The following is a 23728-nucleotide window of genomic DNA, read 5'->3' as shown; positions in this document are numbered from 1 at the left end:
ACTTATTAACGGTGCAATAATATAAAGCTCTCGCCGTGGAACTAAAAGTAAGAGGTTATCGGAAGTAAGGAAATACAAGTACTTCAAACTATCAGCGTCAAGACAAGGGAGCTGATAAAGTTTATTTGGATGAGCAAGTTCAATGGAAATATGCAGACTATTCGCAGTCAATTTACAAATCTCATTTGGTCAATGAGCACTAATTCTTTCCATATGACACCTCATAGCATGTTGAAAGATTGGATTTTGCATCCAGACGTCAATGGCGTGCATTGGCATTTTACGACAATGGCAAAGAGAAGAATTTGAGGATAAGGTCGATTAAAGGAGGTGGCGTTACCTAATGTTCGTGACGTCATGAGAGATGGCTGTAACTAACCAATCGGGTGAAGCGATTTCATGCCGGTTCTAGAGCAAATAAGATTACACTTTTATGAAGACATTTCTTTGTCAAAAGTTCGCTTCCTTTTCAATGTGGATTTTAAATCCCGGTAATTGAATGTCATTGCCACTTTAATTAGTTACAAAAAGCACAAAGTGTTGATCTGACGAAGTGCATCAGTCTTTCATATTTCTTTCCAAGTTCACTTCCAAGTTTTCTTATATGTCGTTGAATAAGAACGGGGCATTAATCGAATGACATATAGATTTAAGACGTCATCGTGGAAAGCTTTTAAAGCTCATCTTTTGAAGTTGAGATGGGTTCACGCAGGTGACATATCTGTAACTCATATCAGTTTCAAGTGCGTCATATGTCCTATTGAAAGAATGAATATAGGCTGACGGGTAGACTTAACCTTTTGTTAAAAAGACGAGTGTAGTTCTTTTTAAAAGAAGTCTATGCATTTTTTATATTAGCATTTTTGTACACATCACTGCGTATTGTTATAGATATAATTTGATAAACAATCCACATTATCTGAACCTTAATACCTAATTATATATATTTACCAAAAATCAACGAAATTCGTCTAACAGATCTAGAACGTGAGTTACAGCTGCGAACACACAAACATGCGAAAACAGTACCCTTCCGCGGAAGGATATCTCCTTCTCCGGAGGTAAAAAAAATTCTCTCCCTACCCGTAGTTATATAGTACTAACTTAAAGATAGGAGGATGGAGACCTTTTGTACCATGTCTGACACCAATTGCCCCGTAGGTTACGCCGGCATGTACAAAAGTAAGGAAAGCTCTTATCCGCAATGCAAAGACGGTAAAGAGGTAAAAGCGCCTTTCAGTGAATATGAAACCAACATCGCAGGCTTCAATACCCCCACATTTGCAACTCAAAGCTGCTGAATCACTTTGAGGTCTATCTTAAAGGCTTCGAAAGACTTTTGGCCTTTTGACTTTTTGTGGTCAATTTGTGGCCTAAGTAACATGACTTTTTGTACAAAAGCTGGTGGACAAAGACAGGGATGCCAGGCAAAGGGGGTCACTCAGCTTGAGAGAAATACAAAGAATAGGATCATTGAAACCTAATTAGAAATACAGGGAATAGTATCGTATAAAAGTACGTAAGTGAAATACACATGATGCACTCTATACTTTGCATAAATGTGTACATTCATTCTAAGTCTTGAGAGCCGAATTCGAACGCCCACCAGCTATTGTTGGGAATAGTTCGGGAGCTGCATTAGCGAAAATGTTTAAAGCAGTTGGGTGTGGGCGGGAGGGTTGGGCCATGGTTGGTTGGTGTTTGGGGGTAGGTGGGGCGTAGTTGGCATTCAAATGTTGCTCAAATTTAATTCAAATTCCATTCGATTCAAATTTAAAGGTAGGCGTTGCCTAAAAGTAGTCAAACTACTTCCGAACTTTAGGCCTCACCAACTCATTTCGTTGGTTTTCGGGCATTTAAGTTCAAAAGATAGTAGGCGGACATCATAAGAGGGCTAGGAAGAAAACTTAGTATGCCTGTATTTACTACATAAAACTGAGTCAACCAGGTCCTCAGACTTTGCTTTCATTACTTATTTTTAGTTAGCCATATTTCTACAAAATATCCTAGAACCAACAAATAGAATTGGTGTGGCCTTAACCAACAATTCTTAGCTGATCGGGGGAAGGTTCTGAATATGTGAAATGGGCTTTTAAATAACATTAGAAACTTTATTCGCAAAATCATGCCCGTAGGCTAATTGCTTTTACAATCAAGTATTATGTAATAATACTCATTGCAGTACAGTAACAGGAGACAGGTAACAACTGTCTGGAAAAGCTAGCTATTATGGGGTTCGACTTCTTCTTTGAAGGCAGTGGATAATGAATAGTCCCACATTCTGCATAATTAGTGGGTTTTGTGATCTTAGTAGAAATGCAGTTTTTTGGTGATCTTCTAAATGACGAAAGGATGGAGAAATTGTTGTAACTGTCTGAAATAATCTGTTTCTTTCGGTCTCATAGTGAGGATAGTGACTAACAAATTCGCCAATCGATACAGATTACAGAAATACAATGTAGACCTAGATGTAGAATCCATTGTCTTGCATCATTTCTTACATACAGTCTTTTGTTATTGATAGAAAATCTGTTTTTAATACGCAAATCGTTTAAAATATTAATGTCTTTTACACAACATACGTTCCAATCCATGCTACGTTGTTATGGTATATTGTCTAGACAATCACGAGCGCGGATATCTAATTTCATTTCATTGTATTCTTGGCTCCGGTATGCATATTAATTTAATCAGGCACGCAAACAATGATAGATTTTGGAGGCACTCAATAGCTTCACAATTAGACATGCATTTTTAAAAGCGTTTAGTAATTAGAAATTGATTGACAATATAACTTTCAAGAAATAAAAAAAAAAAACAATTTTCTATTATTTATCAAAAATAACAATACAACGTCGAGTTAGCTAGAAGGAATTTATGGCTACTTTCTTTTGAACAACATGGAAGACAAATATCCTTATTAGCAACACCATTTTATTTTCAAGAAATAAAAAACAATTTTCTATTATTTATAAAAAAATAACAACACAACGCCGAGGTAGCTAGAAGGAATTTATGGCTACTTTCTTTTGAACAACATGGAAGACAAATATCCTTATTAGCAACACCATTCAGCGTTTGTAGTTAAAATATTGAATTGAAGAAACAGCAATGCAAATATAGTAGACGCAACTGCTCAAAACCAGCTATGTATGAAACGACTATGGAAGTCTCTTCTTGTGCGATTATTGCCTGAAATTGAGTGAAAAATCTGGGTACGCGTTTGTGCGTCCGACAGATTTAATATCACGGGCCAAACTTTTACTTGTAGACATGCTAAGCTCGCTTCAGCCATTCTGATCTAATACGGCATGCGTAGAAAGCTTTCGGTATGCATTATCTGACTATAAGTGATGAAAGGTGCTTCTAAATGGTCGACCGGACCAGCTAACATGTCAACGAAAATTGGAGTACGTGCCCATATAACAAGAACGTGTACCGCAACCGAAAAAAAAATGCATTATGCGGTTCCCATTTTAGTGTCACTGAAAGAAATGGGAAAAGTCAAATTAAGGCCACACCAATTTGATTTGTTAGTTCTCGTTTTTTTTTATTTTGTTTTGAAGCGAGAGGAAGAAAAAATAAAAACAGCCCTAGGCATCCTATGATAGCCCAACATGCTATGATCATAGTAGCCATGAAGTCAATATACCAGGCTAGTTTGTAATTCACGCAATGAAATTCGAACTTATAATCCAACCACTGCATTATGGATGTAACATCTGTGACAACTCTGAAGAGAAGGGACTTTCTTCAACGGTTTGGGCCAAAATATGAACGTTTTGGATCGATTCAAAGCCTGTCTTTTTTAAATCAGCAAAAATACGAAGCGGGCGAATCTGTGATTTTTTTGTGCGACCTATTGACAAATATTAAAATATTTTTTGTCTCTATAATAGTTGTATACCATACCATAAGTATCACAATTGCAAAAGCTAGACGTTACAAGAGTAATTCTATGCTGAACCAATTTTTTACATAAATTCATCAAGTCTTACATATTACGCGAGAAAAATACATACATGTGTACACAAGATCCATCGTGAAGACAGTAGGTGTCTTTATAGCATTATAGCAGGGACAAAAATTGTCACTGTCATTGACATATGTTCACAATGATCATGTACGTACAAGCTTAGGGATGCAAACACGTTGAAATGATGCTAAACAACGGGGAAGACGGTTGGAATGATCTTACCTTGCCAAGAGCTAGCTTGCCCGTGTCTGAAGACTGTCACGTCAAGCGAGTGTCTGCGTGATATGTCTAGCTGCACGCGTATGAATTTTCATGACTTGCGCTGGTTTAGCCCACAAGAAATAAATTTTATGGATGACATCCTCCGCGGACTCCAAATTTAATGCCATAGGGCGAAAAAAAAGGCGGGCCAAAAAAAACAAACAAGGTTCCTTCATCTTCAAATTTTGACATCATAAACCTTGTTAAACAAGAAATGATGCCTATATTGTGCTAAGTTTACTGCCAACTATTACAGTATCCATTACTTACGGCTTTGAAAAATAAAAGTTTTCAATCATTTCCATGGTTTCGATTCAGTGGGAACATCACATACACACAACCACCCCACCATCATATATAAAAGGGATGAAATACATCACTGCATCAAATTAAAAGACAAAACAATAAATCGGAGCCTTGTCTTGCCCCCTCTCTTAATATATATCTGCCATCCACGTTCCGGCATGAAAGCAGGCATCTTTGCCCATTTTCGGCACGTCGACCACTGTGTTCCAAAGCCAGGCGAAAATTAATGCGCGCGCTGATGTCCATAGAAATTACTTGCTGTGGCCTTAGCTGGGCGACTCACAACTTTGCCCCGTAAGTCGTGGATATATTACCCTCTACTGAATCACCTTAACGAAAGGGGCCAGATTTGATCAGTCTGCTGTCAAGAATACACGGCTTGACATTTACAGGCGGGAAACCTAAAAGCCTTTAGAAAATATGGATTCCCGGGGGACCTAGTTTATTTGATTTATGAAAACAGATCTAAATCTGGCTTTCATGTAGTTTGCATAATACCGCTAGGGGCCCAACCGCTTTGAATTTAAAGTCACAAAAATACTTCTCATGTAACTTTGGTTGTTGATTGACCTAATTAATGTATGACTTTCTGTCAGGAATTGGTTTAAGTGTTAAACGAAGAAAGGCTAAAGCCGAAGACAGGTGCTCAAGCACAGAAAACAAGAATTCGGAGATCTCAGACCTCCATGAAATATTCAGACCTTGTTAAAGGTGACTGCACATATTTTAGGTGTCTTTTTCTCATTCACCATGGCGTCCTTTCTTTGTCGTGCAAGGGAAACAACACCAGCTGTCAAGGAGGTCATGTCATGAAAAACCTGTGACACAGCGAGTGACACAGTTGTAGAAGTAATTAATGACCTTGTCCCTCTGGGACAGACTGAACCAAACCATATCCAATTTTTGCCCAAAATCCTTTATTCATTGAATAGTGCCTGTCATCGTCTGACTATTCTAAGAAAATGTCATATTTCAGTGTAGTTGTCAAATCTATAGTTGTGCCCCAGAATGCGACTTATGCCCGTTTATTCTGCTTGAGGCAAGCAACATTTTGATTTATCCTCGTATATTAGAACTACAGACGGGTGTTACCTTCACATTTTTCATGTATTGCACGGTCTCGAGACACGCTTAAACATTATGCCCCCTACGAGCAAACCAGGCCATGTGATTGTCATCCGCATCTTTCCCTGAAACGGATAAAAGGCATCAACCGGATGTCTTGACAGGTTGATTCACTGGCACTGCCGGTTTTAAAATATGGACTTTTGTATCAGCTCCACAAGACGAACTTTTACTCAGTTTCCTAGCTTTTTTCCGAGAAATTTGGACAATGGGTCCATTTTCTCCTCAAGCCTTTTAGCCTGGTAATCGTGTCTTGAAGAAAAGTAGCTGTCTGCAAGCTTCTGTTCATTCTTGGCTCTGAGATATTTACTTAGTGTCGAGGTAGGGGTCCTTGGCCCCTGTCTGCAAAACACAATCGAAAGCAATTTCGTTTTCCAAGAAATCCGTAAACCTTATCAATCTTATTTCAACGCCTTAAAAGCCAGCTACGGAGATGCCCTGACGGCAAATGTTAAGGACGGTGGGCTTAGAGCTGTGACAAGGCTTTCCGGCGTCAGGATACGAAAATCAATGAGCGATAGTACAAAGGAAAATAATTCCCTCGAAAAACCTTCAGTACCTGCCTTCCTTACGTATTTTGTGATAACTTAAGAAGAAAACTACCCACTAACGCATTGAGGAGTGCGGTTATTCAAGTTTTAAAGATTAAATTGATAAATGCCAGTATGGAGATTTATTTTTGTGAAAGGTGAACAAATTCGAGGTAGCTTTAACTCTAAAACCCAAGGTAACATATAAATAAATCATCGTCTGCTCAATAAGAAGAAATAAGAAGTTCTTGAAAATTCTTTAGCTCCCTCAGCTCACGTGTATTTTCCACATGCACCCAAAACGTATGAAGTGTATTATAGAACCAATTAAGCCTCTTTACTAATGAGAAATTTACAAGTGCCAATTCATAAGCAAATGCAGTTTACGTTGACTAAACTGAGTACATTGTATATCCGTTGATAGAGTACGTGTGGTTGAGACAGCTCAACTTTCCATGGGACACGACACACGTACTCCGTATGCCTGAAGTGGAACCTGTCAAACTGTTCGCTCTCTAAGATCCTTCTCATGACAGCCAGCCTATCACGTAAGCCCCTGTCACACATAGCCAAATATGGCACCCCGAACACTAGCCAAGCTCCCTTCAACCATGGGTACCTATAGGACAAGTTCGGGAACAATTGCAAGGTCTGCTACTGCTCAGCCGGGCCTTTCGAATGTTTCAGAAGGTTTAAAACATTCGGGTCTGGGCTGGAGGTTCAATCATAGTTGCCTTGGTGTTGGCCGGTGTTTGGGACTAGGTTGGGGCGTGATAGGCAGTTAGATTTGACTCAAATTTAACTAAAAGTCGATTGGTATGTTTAGGTAGGCGTACGTGGCTTTAATCTTATCCTGTGTATTTTCCACATGCTCCCAAAATGTATACACATGGATGGCGTTTATCATGGAACCAATTGAGTTTCTAGCCTGGGTACCATCCTACTTGTATGCCGGGGCTCCCACACTCGCTTCCCTAAGAAGTACTTCTTAGGGAAGCGAGTGTGGGAGCCCCGGTATACAAGTAGGATGGTACCCAGGCTATTGAGTTTCTTTACTAATGAGAAATTTACAAGTGCCAATTCATAAGCAAATGCAGTTTACGTTCACTGAGCTGAGTACATTGTGTATCCGTTGATAGAGTACGTGTGGTTGAGACAGCTGAACTTTCCATGGGACACGGCACACGTTCTCCGTATGCCTGAAGACGAGCCTGTCAAACTGTACGCTCTCTAGTACGATCCAACTCATGACAGACGCAGACGAGGTAACGGACCAATCACGTAAGCCCCTGTCATACATAGCCAAATATGGTCTCCCCAACACCAGCCAAACTCCCTTCGACCTATAGGACAAGTTCGGGAGCAAGGTCGGCTGGTGTTCGGCAAGGTCGGCCACTGTTCAGCCGGGCCTTTCGAATGTTTCAGAAGCTTTAAAACATTCAGACGTGGATGGGGGTTTCGGCCATAGTTGTCTGGGTGTTGGCCGGTCTTTGGGAGTAGGTTGGGGCGTGATAGGCAGTTAGATTTGACTCAAATTTAACTAAAAGTGGATTGGTATGTTAAGGTAGGCGTGGCTTGAATCTTATCCTGTATGAAGTTTACGTGTATTTTCCACATGCACCCAAAATGTATACATATGGAGTTTATTATAGAACCAATTGATTGAGTTTCTTTACTAATGAGAAATTTACAAGTGCCAATTCATAAGTAAATGCAGTTTACGTTCAGTGAACTGAGTATATTGTATATCCAATGGAGCACATGTGGTTGAGATAGCTCAACTTTCCTGGGACACGGCACACGTTCTCCGTATGCCTGAAGTGGAGACTGTCCAACTGTACGCTCTCTACGATCCTACTCACTAAAACTGAACCGCTAAAGGCCATGCCCTTAGTATAAAGTGAAGGAAGGTGACAAAAGGTAAAGGCGACGGTTTTGACCTTCAGATATAATTGGCAAAAGATCGTTTTGTCACGACTTAGACCTATCTTATTTGATAGCTTTAATCAACAAAGGTGAACACAATAAGTATAAACCATTACTTACTGAAACAAGACTGTGAAGAAAGGAGCTGTCCTTATAAAATGATGGTGGAATTGTGGGGATTTTACTTTCATATATAATTGGCAATAGATCTTCTTTGTTACACCTGAGACCTCATCTTATTCTTCTTGGTTTTTGATCAACGAAGTTAAACACTTCACGCCCTAATCACAAGTGTTATTTACTAAAACCGGAACAATGTGCGAAGAGGTCCTGTCCTTAGTGCTGAAATAACAGCATCTATGCAAGAGTGGTAGATAAATATTCGATAGGTCGACATGTACACGCGCGCATGCATTGATATACACCAGGATTGACTTAGGAATAGATACTAGCTTTAGCGTTTCGATTTTTATGATTTGTTGGATAATGGCTTTTAGTTTTCAAGGTTACAACTATAAATTTTCCTCGCGGTTCGAATGATTTTTAGAAGAGCGTACTAACAACAGCGTTTCCAACAACAGATGGATTTGGATTAAGATGAGCCACCTAATTTGACCCACACATCATCAGAAAAACAGTTTTGAATCACTTCCCAAATATTCTGACCAACAGCCCAACGTAAACGTAAGAGGTTGCAAATGAAAAAAAAAAAGACGTGCAAACGAGAACTACTTGGGAACTTTAAGGAATTTGTCTGTATCCCATAAGCAATTTTCCGTGCCCCTTCCAAACTCACCGATCAAAGTCAGGACCACCAAGAGTTGCATGAACACGCGTACGCACAATCTAATTCAATCAACTGGTAACTCGGCTCGATGGTGTTGCCCGTTAAAAATTTCCAAATCGAAGTCGAGAGCAAAAACCTACATGCAACCCAGCCCAGTTAACTAGAACCTCTGATGTGAGCAATCTTTTGATCGTCCCAAAGATCATAAAGTCCAGCACGCACTGAAGTCTTTGAAAATGGTCACTAGCGGACAGTGACCGATAACTGAAAAAAATGAGGCGTAGGAGACAGGTGCACAAGAAATTGTTACTGAAGCAACTGGTTTTGAAAACTGTCAGACGTTTCAAGTTGCGTCTACATGGGTTCAGAGTCACAAAGTCACAAAGAGTCACTAGAGTCGCATCGTGGGTTTTGACTTTTAGGTTTAATTCACAGTAAATGCTTTGTCGGAGACCTCGCCTTTTTCTTCTTTTCTTTGATCAACAAAGTTGGACATCAAACGTTTAAACCACAAGAAACGTTACGACTTACAGAAACTACCACTACCTACAGAAACTGGACTGCTGTGCCAAAAGGTTATGTCTCCTAGGGTGGTAATAGGGTGACAATAGATGAGAATGAAGATTTTAACTTTCAGATATAGTTGGTAATAGATCTTTTTATCTCGCCTTAGACCTAATCTTTTCCTTGTTTTTTTTATCAACGAAGACATTAAGTATAAACCACTGCTTACTGAAACTGAACCGCTGTGAAGAAAGGGGCTGCCCTGGTATAAGTTGATATTGGCATCGTGGGTTTTCACTTTCATATAGAATTGGCAATAGATATTTTTTGTCTAGACCCCATCTTATTCTTCTTGGCTTTGATCAATGAATTTAAATACTCCAAGCCCAAATCACAAGTGTTATTTACTAAACCAGAACAATGTGCAAAGAGGTACTGTCCTTAGTGCTGAAATAACAGCATCTATGCAAGAGTGGTAGATAAATATTAAATAGAGAGGTTGACACGCGCGCATGCATTGATATACACCAAGGTTGACTTTGTAAGGAATGGATACTAGCTTGAGCGTTTCGATTTTTATGATTTGATGGAAAAGGGCCTTTAGTTTTCAAGGTTACATCTATAAATTTGCCACATGGTTCGAATGATTTTTAGAACAGCGTACTAACAACATCGTTTCCCATTCAACACACAGTTTTAAATCACAAAACGGATGTGTCAATGGTAATATAAATGGCCTGTTGTACAAACATTGACGCTTCTTGTCTAGTGGCGTCGTCTGCCTACCGACTGATGGACAAAGTTTTGCCTCTCGAGGTTTCCATCCATCGTTTAGTCATGAGAATCTCAAATGGGAATCGCTTTTCCAGGAAAGAAATAGAGAGGGGTTGTTTCAGGTAACTTTGATGAGAGAAGGGTTGTGTTCGGTCACTTTGATGACGTTCTGTAAGCATTACATTCGGAAGAGGAAGGAAGATGAACTTTCCCCAGTTTACTCAAGTGGAAATGAGTATGTCTGTTGTCCGTGCGTTTGTCTGCGTTGGTGGCAGCATAAAAATAAGTTTGAGTGTGCCGTCACCATGTCTTGTGATCATGTCTTGTTGAAAAAAAAACTATGACTTTGTGACCTTGCTGGAAACACGTAAGGAAAATGAAAGGTGCCAGTACTAACAATCAAGCTCCAGTCTAGGAAGATGGGTATGGATTAAGGTGAGCCCACCTCATTATAAGAAAAAAGTTTTGAATCACTTCCAAATTGTTTGGGCCAACATTCCAGCGTGCACTTTTGAGATTTGGATGACAATAGACGTGCAAACGCTAACTTGCGTACCTTAGGGCATTTGTCTCTATCCCATTTGTACTTCCTTGCACTTGTCACCAAGCCATGTCCTTGCCCTTTCAAAACTCGCCGATCAAAGTCAAGACCGCCAAAACTTGCAGGAACACGCGTACGCACAATCTAATTCAATCAACTGGTAACTCTGCTTGATGTCGCTGCCCGTTCAAAATTGGCCAATAAAGGGCCAGATCGAAAAAAGTCCACGCTGTCCAGCCCTTTTAACTAGAACCTCTGAGCACCAAGAGTTGCATGAACACGCGTACGCACAATCTAATTCAATCAACTGTTAACCCGGCTCGATGGTGTTGCCCGTTAAAAATTTCCAAATCGAAGTTGAGAGCAAAAACCGACATGCAGCCCAGCCCAGTTAACTAGAACCTCTGATGTGAGCAATCTTTTGATCGTCCCAAAGATCATAAAGTCGAGCAGGCACTGAAGTCTTTGAAAATGGTCACTAGCGGACAGTGACCAATAACAAAAACATGTATGAGGCGTAGAAGACAGGTTCACAATCGTTACTCAAGCAAGCAACTGGATAGGGTTTGAAAACTGTCAGACGATTCACGTTGCATCTACATCATCATTATTAGTCTTCCTTTTGAAATCAAGGTCAAAGATATTTATAAAGGGTACGAAGGTCATCTTCCTAAACAAATTGTTATTGATAACCTCTGTTGGGTTTACTACTATACTCTGACTTAGTTTTTTTTTTCAGTTTCAGAAAGTTACGTTTAGGTTACAAGAGGAGGCCCAACTCTTCTGCCAGCATGTTACTACGTGGTCACAATCATCGCATGATCGTAGTAAGAATTTGATGCCGTATACCAATAACCAAAAAAAGTTTCAGCGAGATTCATTTTGACTTGCGTCAGTGCCAAAGTAGATAAAAGCTTTAAGAGTGGGAGGGGCAGGAAAAGCAATTTTTACATTTAACTACCAAGTATGATAGCTATGACTTAAATGATGTTTTCGTAACTCCTGAAAACTCGTAGAAAATATTCCGCCCATGTATGACGCAAGAAGGGCCAACGGTTCAACACCGCTTAATGTACACTAAAAGGGTCAACATAAAAACTGTATTAAAAAAAACTTGTTTCATGTAAATCCGATTATTGCAAATGAGATCACATAGAATATACATATATGGTTATTTCACCTTTTAATATTTTCTGACAAGAATGATGCTGCAATGGTATATCTTAAAACAATGTCGATTTATGTGTTTTATATCATTGTAATATATTAAGAATATTTTATAGTCTTTGAATGTATTGAAATCTAAGGGAAAGAACCTCTCCATTCTTTCTTTTTTTTTTTTTACTTAAATTCAATAGCGAGCATTATCTATCGAGTACCATCGCCCAGGGTTATCATTATGTAACTCAGTAACATTCAATAAGCCAAATGGATGGACTGTTTTGATTATAGCTTTTAGAGCGATATTACCCCATTCTACTTTCCATCACTTGACACAGCATGTCACCTTCATATTTTGATTCACCTGTGAATTTTACTTCATTTCCATTCACTGTCCCTGTCATTCTCATCACGTTTATGGGTACTTTATTGTATATTCCGAGAGTCTATATGAAGTCGCCCCCGGGCATAGGTTAATTGGCCATTATGATGTGATGAAAGCTCGCGGATTGATTTTTGCAGTAACTATGGGAACTATGATATTGACGAAAACACGGTAGTCTCCACAAACGCCCCCGTTGGAAATCGCAAAGGCGGAGTCGTGCGTTCTGAATAAAGTGAGGACGGTGGAGGACACTGTGAAAGGTAATATATATCATCTTCAGGCGACTACTGCAAGTTTCCTCCATTTCGCTTGGTGCAAGGTCAGAGATCTGTTTCACCTAGAGTTGGTTATTGCCGTCGCCCAGGAGATGTGTTGATAAACAGTATATAAAGGCCCTGTCACACATTTAGGATCTGACGTTCGGGAGCAGTCTGACTATATGTATGTCATACCTACCTTTCGATACGAATCTAATTTGAGTTACCACAAAATAGTCAAGGAAGGCTGTTACTGAAAGCTGTTCGAAGGGACGGTAGAGTACCCTGTGAAAGGTAATATATATATCATCTTCAGGCGGCTGCAAGTTTCCTCCATCTCCCCTGGTGCAAGGTCAAAGACCTGTTTCATTGAAAGTTGGTTATTGCCGTCTCCCAGAGGATGTGTTGATATACTGTACATACTGCCATGCTTACTTTAACATACCAATCGACTTTTAGTAAAATTTGAGTCAAATCTAACTGCCTATACCGCCCCAACCTAATCCCAAACACCGGCCAACACCCAGGCAACCATGGTTGAACATCCGGCCCACACTCGAATGTTTTAATTTCATTTAAAACTTCAAAAGGTCCGGCTGAACAGTAGCGGACCTTGTCTCGGCCTACTCAAGCTTAACCATAGAAAGGGGTAGTTTGTTTAGTGTTCGGGAGGCCATATTTGGCTATGTGTGACAGGGGCTTACGTGATAGGTCGGTTCCCTCGTCTGCGTCTGTCATGAGTAGGATCGTACTAGAGAGCGAACAGTTTGACAGGTTCCACTTCAGGCATACGGAGTACGTGTGTCGTGTCCCAGGAAAGTTCAGCTGTCTCAACCACACGTACTCTATCAACGCATATACAATGTACTCAGTTCAGTGAACGTAAACTGCATTAAATTTATTCATACATTTTGGGTGCATGTGAAAAATACACGTGAACTGATGGAGCTAAGAGATTTTTAAGGACTTCGTATTTCTTCTGATTGAGAAGACGATGTTTTATACATATATGAATAAAGCTACCATGAGTTTTAGATTTCACACTTTCATCGATTTTTTTCACCTATCACAAAAAGTTCCACACTGGCATTTATCAATTTAATCTTTAAAATCCGAAAAAAACGCTCTGCTCAATATGATAGGTAGCGGGTAGTTTTCTTCTTCAGTTACCACAAAATAGTCAAGGAAGGCTGTTGCTGAAGGCTGTTCGAAGAGACGGTAGAGTACCCTGTGAAAGGTAATATATATATCATCTTCAGGCGGCTGCAAGTTTCCTCCATTTCCACTGGTGCAAGGTCAAAGATCTGTTTCGCCTAGAGTTGGTTATTGCCGTCCCCAGGAGATGCGTTGATATACTGTACATAAACGCCTTGTCACACATTCAGAATCTGAAGCTATGCTTACCTCAACATACCAATCGGATTTGAGTTACATTTGAGTCCCTACTCCCGAACACCACCCAACCACCAGCTAACCATGGTAGAACCTCCCGTCCACACCCGAATGTTTTAAACATTCTGAAACATTCGAAAGACCCGGCTGAACAGTAGCCTACCTGGCCGAACACCAACCGACCTTGCTCCCAACCTACTCTTAACCATAGATGGGGGGAATTCGTTTAGTGTTTGGGGGCCATATTTGGCTATGTGTGGCAGGGGCTTACGTGATAGGTCGGTTACCTCGTCTGCGTCTGTCATGAGTAGGATCACTTTGTAAGGACTTTCTTCACAGTCTTGTTTCAGTAAGTAATGGTTTATACTTATTGTGTTCACCTTTGTTGATTAAAGCTATCAAATAAGATAGGTCTAAGTCGTGACAAAACGATCTTTTGCCAATTACATCTGTAGGTCAAAATCGTCGCCTTCACCTTTTGTCACTTTCCTTCACTTTATACTAAGGGCATGGCCTTTAGCGGTTCAGTTTTAGTGAGTAGTTGTTTATGATTATAATTATTGTCTTCACCTTCGTTGATCAAACCAAAGAAAAATAAGAAGAGGTCTAAGGTGGGACAAAAAGATCTATTGGCATGAAAGTTCATCTGCGTTGGTTCACAAGGGTGACACAGAGATCAAATTTTCAACGACCACTGCCGCTTTCATGGCGAAGGCAACAGTACTTGGTCGTTGAAAATTTGATCTTTGTGTCACCTTTGTGTTGAAATAAAGTTCAACATTTTTCCGAGATCTATTGCCAATTATATCTGAAGGTCAATATCTTCACCTTCACCTGTTACTAAGGACATGACCTTTTTGCACAGCGGTCCAGTTTCTGTAAGTAGAACTTGTGGTTTACACTTTTGATGTTCAACTTTGTTGATCAATGAAAAGAGGAATAAGATTAGGTCTAAGGCAAGACAAAAACATGTATTACCAATCATATCTGAAAGTCAAAATCTTCACCCTCACCTAATTGTCACCTGACTTCACCCTACAGTAAAGTCATAACCTTTTTTGCATAGAGGTCAAGTTTCTGTACGTAGAACTTGTGGTTTACACTTTTGATGTTCAAGTTCGTTGATCAAAGCCTAGAGGAATAAGTTAAGGTCTCTGTCTCTGACAAAAACATCAATTGCAAATTACATCTGAAAGTCAACACCCACGGTGCCACCTTGACCGTATACAAAAATCAATCGCATTTCTATGTATGCACCTCTCCTTATTCATTCATTCATCAATCCATCAAAGAGGTTTGCATGGTGAAAACCTACACAAAATACAATACTGGCGACCAATGCTCTCTTCGTATGCATGTAACGTTACGTTACGGTAGGGTAGGCAACCGAATCAAAACTACTGAATTTTTGTCAGCTGAGTAACTAGATAAAGGGAAAGGGTTTTGAAGCAAAATACGCTGGGGAATCTCTTTACGCTGTAACTAGGAAGTACTGTAAGTGCAACTTTTCTTTTGCCCTTTGACACATTTTTAACTTACCGTTAGTTTGTATCCGCCTGAAAGTACTTAGAATTATTGTTATTAATCTCTCAGACGTCTAGCGATACGTGAGGTAGCGAGCAAGACGCTGTTTTTCTGGGAGGTTTGCCAGTTTAGATCTTCCTCATTCATTTGACTTTATCATTCACTGACGACATAATGGAAAGCCTGGTGCCTTAGCTATCTGTGATAAACAGGCTTTAACCCGGGACAAGAGATTGACACAATGTCTTTTCCATTTGTAGCAGGCTTCAGCGCTGTGTCTCTCATGGTATTACTCTTCAGTAAACGTTGCCTACAAAAGTTGGCAAAGTTGTCTCTTCCGGTATCAGTCTTCGGTAAACGTTGCCAACAAACCTCGGCTAACAATGATGAGTAAGATTATGTTCGACAAGCTTTCAGCCCAAAAGAGCTGACAGGTGCGTGTCAGTAGCGTTTTAACAAGGGCACGGAGATTTCATTTGCAAGCTTTTTAGTCAGCTAGTCCGGGAACTTTGCCAAACACTTGCCAGGTCTAGAGTAAGACCTAGGCTTAGAAAGATTGCGTTCATGAATAACACTGTGTGCCGTCTTGTTTAGTTTATGCCTAGGTCACATTTCCAAACCAGGGCCACCCACTCTTGTATTAGTTAGGTTAGCCTTATGAAAGTTTTACACAGTAGTCATATAGATGTTATACTTTGTACCATGTACACTTGTTGTGCAATAAAGTTATATCAACAATATGCACAAACATTATTTGGGATGGGAACCTAGATAGGTTATGTTCCAGTCATTTCAATCCAGCAGACAACGGACATTTTTGCTACAATATGATGAAATGTTGGTTCTGCAAATCAAGTAGCAACTGGGGATAATCTATTTTGTAAGGAGGGGGGGATTAAGAACTTACCTACTTACTTACTGCCCTTAATACCGGTACCAGTCCCGACATGTAGGGCAGCAATGCAACGAAAGCTCCCTAGTAACCTCTGTCCTGGATGAAGTTCAAACGCAGTAGACGTAATTCTTCACGGAGCGTTGGCAACATAGACATGATCCCTTGATCCAACCTATGACTCCATTTAAGAATGTCAAGCCTTAAGAATCAAGCGAACACATCCTTGATTATCCTAAGACGGGAAGGGATTCTGGAACAATGAACTTTGTCATTTTCTTTTTGCTCCAGTGGATCTTTTTCTGGGAACAACGCCAACGTTTCCACATAATCAAATGGATGACAATGTTTACAATTGTTCAACGAAGTAGATAGCAATAAAACTCCACTGGCTACTTAACTAAGGGATAGCAGTATTAACGAAGGGATAGCAGTATTAACTAGGGGATAGCAGTATTAACTAGGGGATAGCAGTATTAACTAGGGGATAGCAGTATTAACTAGGGGATAGCAGTATCAACATGTTACATGTCTTAGCTAATTTCACAATTTAGACATTAGCAGAATATTGTCCTTGATGAAACCCTGTATACTGTATTGTTATTGCTGTGCATTACTTCTTGTACTGATTGTGTATTCTTATTGTCCTAGAACTACCAAAAGAAAACAGTAACCTTCTGGTAAAATAGATATACTGTAACTGTCTGAGATGAAAAGTTTTGATAAGTTAGTGAACTTGACTTCTTCTTTCTTTTTCTTCTTCTTCTTGTGTGGGCGTTGAACTTTCTTCGTTTACGTAATGACTTGTCGTCCTACTTTGTACCAGTATTCTATGAGATTTGTCAAAATAGACATTCTCTTTTGACCAAAGGCATCATTGCAAAGTTGCAACGTAACTAACAACCAAGTTTTAACTACTCCCCAAGAGCACATGAATCTGGCACGATATGTATCTTGTTGTTTAAAAGCGCTCTATGTGGTGGGCGAGACGATTTTCTTTTTCTGGGAGCTTTGCCAAAATGTTCAAAACAACAGCCTTGGCGCTCCATCTAGATGATGGCCAAGTCCAACCTTATGATTGAAAACTAACCCACACCTCTCTTCCGCATTAAGATAGATAGTTGGGCTCTATGCCCAGACTGTCTGTGCAAAAGAAAAGAAGCAAGTATACAATTAAGCATATGAGGCTTGCAAGGAAAAACATGAATGCATCTGCGTTAACTTTTTCAATCAACTCAGAAGTGTGTAGAAGGGGTAAACTTTCAACGCTACTTTTAAAGTCGCATTATATTCAGTACGTTGTATTGAGAGATTGTTTAGAGGGTATTTGGAGAGTTTGAATAGTACTGGGATTAGGTGAAGGTACACATCTGAACTAATACCAGCACAGGTCCAGTTATACCTGAACTAACCCGGTGCATAAGCAAGTGGCATTTCGAGCGGGAAGAGGTTAATAGATATGGGACTGACAACTCACACAATCTGAGTTATCTTCAACTTACAAAGGCCAGTGGTTCCCTTGAAATACCATATGTACAAGTGTTATAAGTATATTCAACCGGAATCCGAATCACACCAATATTGACATACTATATATATTATTTTTAGGGTCTGGGATGAATAGAAATATGCCTGCCATCAATCGTTTTCCAGTCATGTACTGTCAACCTACTCTGCCAGTACAAATACATACACAAACCCACAGCTTAGCCACCCAAAAGTATACCTCTGTTACCCAGAAGTATATATTAACACTTTAAACGCATATGCGATAGATGCTGAAATGACTGTTATCTACAACTGACAAAGCCCAGTGGTTCTCTTCAAAATGACTTTTCGTCTAGTTGCAAAGCAGACGAGACCACAATTTACGCAAATCTTTTATCATTGCCCGACTCTGTGAAGCTCATTTCCTTGATGTATTCAGCCTTAAATAATTGTTTTTCTGTGACCTTGCCGTAGATTGTCTACCTCCTAAGGCAAGTGAAAACGCCATAGTCATAACATACCTCTGTGAGTGGAATATTTAATAGGACACCCGACAGATCTAGACCAAAGAAATTGTTTTTAAATTATTGGCGTCTCGGGCTAGCCTGGGTTCCATCCTGGTTAGTTTAGGCCCGCTCCCACAGTCGCCACCTAGTCTCCACCAGACTCCTCTGCAGGCTGAATAAATAGTAGAAATCGGCCTAAATGTAGCTGGCTGGGGGAGGATCCAACCAACTCCCCTGGTCAGCTACATTCTTTTTAGCCCAATTCCTACTATTTATTCAACCTGCAAAGGAGTCTGATGGAGACTAGGCAGCGACTGTGGGAGCGGACCTAAACTAACCAGGATGGTACCCAGGCTAGTTTTGAGTATTGTTTCTGGACTTATGTAAGTAACAAAGTTGATAAGCATACCATTAACACCATATCCAAGGTCGGAGATATGAATGTAAATATGCACACTGACACTAGCAGGGTTACTCTGTTATACTCCATTGGCGTCTTGAGCCCTGTTTATGGACTTATACGCACGAGTGTAAATACGTAAGTATATCCAACCGTAATTGTAAAGCGCACCACCAAAGTTAACACATAGCTAACGTCGGGGATCAATCTGCCTCAGGCACTAGCTAGTTAAGGTGAAGGTAGTGGACAATCCTGTTATTCTCTGTTGGCGTCTTTAGCCTTGTTTATGGACTTACGCACGAGTATAAGTATCCAACCGGAACTTAAACGAGGCTAAAGACGCCAACAGAGAATAACAGGATTGTACCTCCGGCACTAGTAAACTAGAGTTGGGGCTGAGTGTAAATTAAATCGGCGCACCAATCTCCCTTGAGAATATAGTAGGGTGAAGAAACTCGTTATTTTCTCCATTGATATCTTGAGCCTTGTACATGGACGTACGCAAAAACCTAAGTATCCTCCCGGAATCATAAGTCTTCGAGGTTGACAAATGCATACGTAAATCCCATCTAGGGTCAAGACTGGATGAACATACACATCCCAATCTGCACCTGACAATAGTAAGGGTTACCATAAACCTCATCTAGGGCCAGGGCTGAACAGGTATTACTTCATGCCTCTGGCACTAGTAAACTAGAGTTGCGGCCGAGCGCACCAATCTCCCTTGAGAAAATAGTAGGGTGAAGATACTCATTATTTTCTCCATTGGTATCTTGAGCCTTGTTTATGGACGTACGCAAACATCTAAGTATCTACCCGGTGTTGAGTCAAATCCTTGAGCGGCCACATACGTGAGAGGTCAGGTGTGTAGGGCTAGGGCTAGGGTTAGGGTTGGTATTAGAGTTAGGTTTAGGGTTGGGATCATTGTTTAGGGCTAAGCTTAGGGTAAGACTTTCGATTGGGGTTAGGTTAGGTTAGGTTAGGTTTAGTCTCCCACATCACAACTAAATCCCCCCACCCCTTGTCCCAAGTATATTGGAAACCCTTGAGTAGTGTCGGAGTCATGTATTTGGCTTGACACCGGAATCACAACTCGTCAAAGTTGACAAATGCATACGTAAACGTCATCTAGGGTCAAGACTGGATGTACATAGGCATCCCAATCAGTTCCTCTTGACAACAGTAAGGGTTAAGCATTTTTTTTCAGTTCAAAATATATGATGATCCCCAGCCTTGGCTGATTGACACAATGTCAAAACATCTCCTTAACAAGTTGCATCATAGCCATGAAATCCCTAATTACATAGACTTTGAAAGAACTGGCGTAGACCGGTTAATGTAACGTATTTTCATCCATTCAAACTTGAAGAACAAGCATAACCCAGGTGTCAACTGGTCATACTCAGCCAATATTGAGTCGCTTGAGCGCTTGAGGCTCCACTGTATAAGGTTAACTCGCTTGACAATATCCATGCCGTAAAGTCGGAAATGAATGAAAATATGCACACCAAACTAGCTTTGACACTAGTAAGGTGAAGAAACAGGAGTATGCTGTTATTTTCATTGTTTGTGGACTCACGCAGGAGTGTAAGTATCCAACTGGAATCTTAAATCACACATGACTGGACAAAAGTACCGCCTTAACCATATCTAAGGTCAGAGATGAATGAAAATATGCACACCAATCTGACTTTGACACTAGTAAGGTGAAGAAACAGGACTATGTTGTTATTTTCCATGTGCGTCTTGGGTCTTGTTTATCAACTTTTGCACGATTCTAAGTATCTATGCGGAATCCAAAATCACACCAAAGTTGACAAAAGCTATGACCCCAGCTAAGTTCGGGATGAATGTATGCACACGAAAATATGCACACCGCTCTGCCTCTGACCCTAGTTAGGTGAAGGTACATGACAATGCTGTTTTTTTCCATTGGTCTCTTGAGCCTTGTTGTTTGGACTTACACTCAGGTATGATACGTATCCAACATAAGTTACCTAACTTGAGCCCGTCGTCACTTTGTCCTGTACCCTTATTTTGTTTATTGTATGCTGAATAAAAAAAAAGTGTTGCACGATGTATCTTTGCGAAATCCAAAATCACACCAAAGTTAACAAAAGCTATGACCACAGCTAAGTTCGGGATGAATGTATGCACACGGAAATATGCACACCGCTCTGCCTCTGACCCTAGTTAGTTGAAGGTCCTGAACTATGCTGTTATTTTCCATTAGTCTCTTGAGCCATGCTTATATGGACTTACACTCAGGTATGATACGTATCCAAGCTAAAACTCAAATCACACCGAAGGTGGGAAAAGTATTGTAAACACCATATCCAAGGTCAGGGAAGGATGAAAATATGCACACCACTCTGCCACTCACCCTATAGGTGAAGGTCCTGACCTATGCTGTTATTTTCCATTGCGCCTTGAGTCATGTTATTTGGACTTACGCGCAAGTGAAAGTACTCTAGTATCCGACCGGAACCTTAAATCACAACAAAGTACCATAAAACTCATCTAGGGTCAGGGCTGAACAGATATTTCTACCTGCCTCCAGCACTAGTAAACTAGGGTTTAGGTTGAGTGAAAATCGGCGCACCAATCCCCCCCCCCCCTGACACCATCATAGGGCGAAGAAACTCGTTATTTTCTCAATTCCTAAGGTCGGGGATGAATGAAATTATGCATACCAATCTGTCTTTCACCCTAGTTAGGTGAAGGTCCTGGACTATGCTGTTATTTTCCATTGCGCCTTGAGTCATGTTGTTTGGACTTACGCGCAAGTGTAAGTATCCAACTGGAGCCTTATATAAAACCTCATCTAAGGTCAGGGCTGAACAGGCATTTTGACCTGCCTCTGGCGCTAGTAGACTAGAGTTTGGGTTGAGTGGAAATCGGCGAACCTATCTCCCCTGACACCATCATAGGGCGAAGAAACTCGTTATTTTCTCAATTCCTAAGGTCGGGGATGAATGAAATTATGCATACCAATCTGTCTTTCAGCCTAGTTAGGTGAAGGTCCTGGACTATGCTGTTATTTTCCATTGGCACCTTGAGTCATGTTGTTTGGACTTACGCGCAAGTAAAAGTACTCTAGTATCCGACCGGAACCTTAAATCACAACAAAGTACCATAAATCCCATCTAGGGTCAGGGCTGAACAGATATTTCTACCTGCCTCCGGCACTAGTAAACTAGAGTTGGGGCTGAGTGGAAATCGGCACACTTATCTCCCTTGAGAAAATAGTAAGGTGAAGAAACTTGTTATTTTCTCCATTGGTATCTTGAGCCTTGTACATGGACGTACGCAAAATGCTAAGTATCCTCCCGGAATCATAAGTCTTCGAGGTTGACAAATGCATATGTAAATGCCATCTAGGGCCAAGACTGGATGAACATAGATCCCAATCTGCTCTTAACAATAGCAAGCATTAGGGTTACCATAAACCTCATCTAGGACCAGGGCTGAACAGGTATTACTTCATGCCTCTGGCGGCACTAGTAAACTAAAGTTGCGGCTGAGCGCACCAATCTCCCTTGAGAAAATAGTAGGGTGAAGATACTCGTTATTTTCTTCATTGGTGTCTTGATCCTTGATCCTTGACGTACACAAAGGGCTAAGAATCCACCCGGTGTTGAGCCAAATCCTTGAGGGGCCACATACGTGAGAAGTCAGGTGTGTTGTAGGGCTAGAGTTAGGGTTGGTATTAGAGTTAGGGTTGGGATCATTTTTCAGGACTAAGGTAAGACTTTCGATTGGGGTTAGGTTAGGTTAGGTAGCTTGACACCGTAATCACAAGTCGTTAAAGTTGACAAATGCATACGAAAACCCCATCTAGAGTCAAGACTGGATGAACATAGACATCCCAATCTGCTCCTGACAATAGTAAGGGTAAAGCATTTTTTTTCCATTTCAAAATACATGATGATCCCTAGCCATGGCGGATTGACACAATGTCAAAATATCTCCTTAAAACGTTGCATCATAGCCACGAAATCCCTGCTTACATAGACTTTGAAAGAACTGGCGTAGACCGGTTTATGTAACGTATTTTCATCCAATCAAACTTGGAGAACGAGCATAACCCAGATGTCAACTGGTCATACTCAGTCAGTTGAGTCGCTTGAGCGCTTGAGGCTCCACTTTATAAGGTTAACTGGCTTGACATGAATGAAAATACGCACACTAATCAAGCTTTAACGTTTACCATAGTAAGGTGAAGAACAGGACTATGCTGTTATTTTCCATTGGTCCACTGAGCTTTGTTTATGGACTTACGCACGAGTGTAACTATCCCGCTGGAATCTTAAATCACAAAAAGGTACCGCGTAAACCATATCTAAAGGTCAGGGATGAATGAACATATGCACACCAATCTGGCTTTTACACTTTTAAGGTGAAGAAACAGGACTTTGTTGTCATTTTTCTTCGGCGTATTGACCCTTGTTTACGGACCTACGCACGATTGTATCCCACTGGAATTGTAGGGCACACCAAAGTTGACGCACACGCACGTAAACCCAGCCTAGGGTAGGTGTAAGGGCTGAATGAATGAAAACGCGTTGTGGGGGCGTGTGGCGTAGCGCCAGTGTGCTCGACTCGGAACCAAGAGGTGCCGGGTTCGAGTCCTGACATGCCACCGATCTTGAGCCCTTGGGAAAGGCACTTTACACGACTTTACACCACTTCGCTCATGTGAATTGTATTGTCCCGTGTTGTTAGTGGCATTAATATAAGTTGAAAAATCTTGAGTGTGTCGTCACCACGTCTTGTCATTACATGTTGGAATAAAAAAATGAAAACTGTCCTTCGAATCTCGTTCGTTGCTCCTGAACACTAGTAAGGTTAAAGCAGCGGACAATATTTTCCTTTTTTCATTCAAAAGACCTTTCCGTAATATTGCTTGGCTAGCTGCTTACTCGTGAAAATATGTCTTAAAACGTTACATAACAGCGACAAAATCTCTGACCACAGACTTTCAAAGAGGGAC

Source organism: Branchiostoma belcheri, unplaced genomic scaffold (genome assembly GCF_001625305.1).
Source record: "Branchiostoma belcheri isolate BF01 breed outbred unplaced genomic scaffold, Haploidv18h27 scaffold18, whole genome shotgun sequence".
In the NCBI taxonomy this organism is placed as follows: Eukaryota; Metazoa; Chordata; class Leptocardii; order Amphioxiformes; family Branchiostomatidae; genus Branchiostoma; species Branchiostoma belcheri.
The sequence above is the reverse complement of the archived record's forward strand: the minus strand, read 5'-3'. Positions refer to the sequence as shown.